Source organism: Fukomys damarensis, unplaced genomic scaffold (genome assembly GCF_012274545.1).
Source record: "Fukomys damarensis isolate Sample0158 unplaced genomic scaffold, DMR_v1.0_HiC HiC_scaffold_20, whole genome shotgun sequence".
Taxonomy (NCBI): Eukaryota; Metazoa; Chordata; class Mammalia; order Rodentia; family Bathyergidae; genus Fukomys; species Fukomys damarensis.
In genome coordinates, this window is record NW_022900932.1 from 18,689,040 (window position 1) to 18,692,303 (window position 3,264).

A 3,264-nucleotide genomic window follows, 5' to 3' on the forward strand; every position below is an offset into this window, starting at 1 on the left:
CCCTCCTCCCCTCCCCATTTACAAACACTTTATTTCCATTTTTTCATTTTCTCATATTTTCCCCTCTCTCTCTTTTAAAGACAAGGTCTTGCCATGTAGTTCAGGCTGGTCTTGAACTCACTACGTAGCCCAGGCTGGCCTGGAACGCTCTGTGATCCTCCTGTCTCAGCCTCCTGAGTGCTGGGATGACAGGTAAGAGCCACCATGCCGGGACTGGGATGTCTTGCAGTCTGCGTGGGTTTGTTCTTGGAGCTAAGTCACCGTGACTTGGTGGAATCTTCCAGATAGACTCTTTGGGAGACTCTGCACTGGTACATTGTGAGATGTGAACCACTCCCCAGCACGACCTTTCAGTTTACTAACTAAACGCAATGTCCATGTCTGTGTGGTTCAGCTTCAAACATATGTCTGGATTGCTGGGAAGGAGGAGGGAGAGAAAGGGCTGGGGGGCTGACTTCAGGCTTTCAGGGCCAAGGGAAGACAGGAAGAGACATGGGGAAACGTCTCTCCATGAGGGCTGTATGCTTTGAATTTGATTGCTCTGGCTGCCTCTTATCCTGGTTCTTGGCTCTGGGCCTGGAAGGGAGGCTCCTTCAATACTGAGCTTAGGACAGATAGATGCCTTTCCCTCAAAGTCAATAAATAACTACAAAGCTGTGAACCCTGTTTCTAGTCAGAGCGAAAACACTGCTCCCGCCTTGTGGTCTGTGCTCAGCACTTTGGCTGCCTGTGGCTCTGCTCCAGCCCTTGGAGCCTGCTTTTGTAAGAGTCCCATTCCTGCCTTCTTCCTCAGAAGTGGTTCCCTGGCCATCGCAGACAAGAGGAGCCCAGCGAGCCTGGACCAGAACAGTGTGCCTCTTGCTTCCTTCCTTTGAGACTTCTCACCGTTCCGTTTACCCCCATGTCCCAGCCGCACCAGGTGAGCTGAAGCCCACAGATGCTCTCCAACTTAGTGCATCCCAGTGCATGCTGCTCTGGGCTGCTCAGCTCACTCGCATCCATCCGCCACTCTCAAGCCCAGCAGGAAACGGTCCCTGTCATCCCCTTGTCATTCTCCCAGCCCTCCCGGCTTCCCTAGCCTCCTGGGCCGACCAGGTCAGACTGCAGAAGAGTCAGACAGCACCCTAGACTCACTGGACCCCAAGAACCAGGCAGGGAGCCTGCATTTTGATTCAACTAGTTTAGAGGCACAAACCTGTCTTTTATTTTGTTTTTTTGGCTGTGTTGAGAATGGAACCCAGGGCCTCACACTCGCTGGGCAAGCTCAGGCCCAGTCCCTGCCCTCACTTTTCATTTCTATTTCCATGCACATTGCCAGAGCCATAGAGGCCCTCGATACTTGTTGCTCTGGCATCTCTTCTTTTCTTTTGGCACCCTCTTCTTGTTTTCACTTCCCTCCCTCTCTAGCCTAGACCAACAATTTGCCTTCACCCTTGCCATTACCATGCAAAACCCTAACCACCAGCTATTTATTTTTTCCATTCTCACTGCCAGGTGGCCTGGAGCTGTGGCTCCTTCCCCAAGCCGCTCCGCTGCAGTTCACGGGCTCTGGCTGCAGTGGGGCCCAAACGTGCTGCACAATCCTTCTGACCCGGGACTTTTCCAGACCCTGGGTCCCCACTTCCTCCTGCCTCTTCCCACAGGCAGTCAGCAGCTGGCCTCCTCCCTGGAGAAAACAGAGGCCATCAGATGGGAACTCCCTCCACTTCCTGCAGCCTCACCTAGCTGCTTACCCATGTCAGCACTCTTCTCCTCCCCAAACTCAGCTGCCAGGTCCTCAGACGATCCTCCTACCTCCTCAGGGACTTTACCCTCAACTGCCCTTTTCTCTTTGACCTCTCATGAAAGGACAAAGCCAACCTCCTGACCCCCATCCCTCATTTCTGTCTTCCCTTCCCTCCACCGCTGAGCTAAATCCCTGGCTCACCCTCAGCTCTTTCTGAGATAAGGCCTTGCTGAGTGGCCCAAGCTGACCTTACACTCGCGATCCTCCTGCATCAGCCTTCTCAGTAGCTGGGATCACAGCTGTGCCATCACACCCAAGATGGCCGTTCTTAAGGTTACTGTGGCCTTTCTCAGTCCTTGTCTCACTCACAGTCTCCTGTTTGCAGCCTTCTCAAAATCTCCTTCCTCCCTGGTCTCTGTGCTGCCGCACCCCTGCTCTTTCTGCAATCTCTGTGGTGGCTTCCTCTCGTTTTCCTGGTACCGTTCTCTTCTCCATGGGCCTTTTCTCTGGGGAGTTCCATCTATGCTCTATCTGTCTTTTTTTCCTTTTTTTCAGGGCTAGGGATCCATCTGAGGGCACGTGCACACTAGGCAAGTACCACTGGGCCACACCCCTAGCCCTCCCTTTGGTCTAATGACTAATGTTGGTGAGTTGCAAGTCTAATGTCAGCCCAGCTCACTGACCTGTCCCGCAGAGCTGCAAAGCCACCGGCCTGCTAGATGCCTCTGTGAGGCCATCTTCCATTACCTACCTCTGCGTGTGCCACCAGGTCCTCGGCCACTGACAAGAAACCTAGATGTCCTCCCTGAGTCCCACTGTCACTGGGTCTTGTATAGGACATGTGTGTCTATGTGTTTGAAACAGGACCTTGTTATGTAACTCAGGCTGGCCTCAGACTTGCCATCTTCCCGCCTCAGCCTCCCCAGTGCTGGGATTACAGGTATGTGGCACCACACTGGGTTCAAAGATCAAGTCAGTGCACCCTCTAGTCCTCACTGTTCAATTCCCCCTGCAGTCATCTCTCCCGATTCCCACACGTCCTGAGGTTCAGGCTCAGCACCACACCTTCTCCATCCCCTCTGACTTGTCCAAGGTGAAGCGGATCCAGGCATCCTCTTCCTCAGCTGTCCTGACTGTAGTCTGGATTCCTTAGTGCAGCCACCAGGCCCAGGTCTCTGTCTCATCTCTTGCCCTTACCTTTAAGGAACTGAGACCAACTGCCCCAGCCCTGCAAGAGCTCAGTGCCTCTGCTCACTTCTGTGTACCTTTCCCTCCCCCTGCAAACCCCTCTTTCCCACCTCACCTGCTGTTTCTCAGGTCTCAGGCTAACCCAGACTTCCAGAAAGCTCTCTCTAACCCTTGCCTAGCTGGATTGGTTGTCTCTGCAACGGGCTCTTTTTTATTTTGGTTTTTTTGAGACAAGGTCCCAATTCCAGCACTCAGGAGGCTGAGGCAGGAGGACTGCCTTGAGTTTAAGGCCAGCTTGAACTATACAAGACCTTGTCTCAAAAAAAAAAAAAAAAAAAAAAAAAAAAAAA

At 52.8% G+C, this 3,264-nt stretch overlaps 1 long non-coding RNA gene across 3 annotated transcripts in view; it reads left to right on the plus strand.

Annotated features, from left to right (window-relative positions):
• LOC104849805 overlaps positions 1–3,264 on the plus strand; it is a 20,501-nt gene that overhangs the window by 5,869 nt on the left and 11,368 nt on the right. Inside the window, exons 1-2 of one of the 3 annotated variants that reach the window (XR_776843.2) lie at positions 156–192; positions 794–919. The exons of 1 other annotated variant lie outside the window; for it this stretch is intronic. This is a non-coding gene — a long non-coding RNA (uncharacterized LOC104849805). Of the gene's footprint in view, positions 1–155; positions 193–793; positions 920–3,264 lie in introns of those variants that run through there. One more of the 3 variants, XR_776841.3, reaches the window with a different exon arrangement.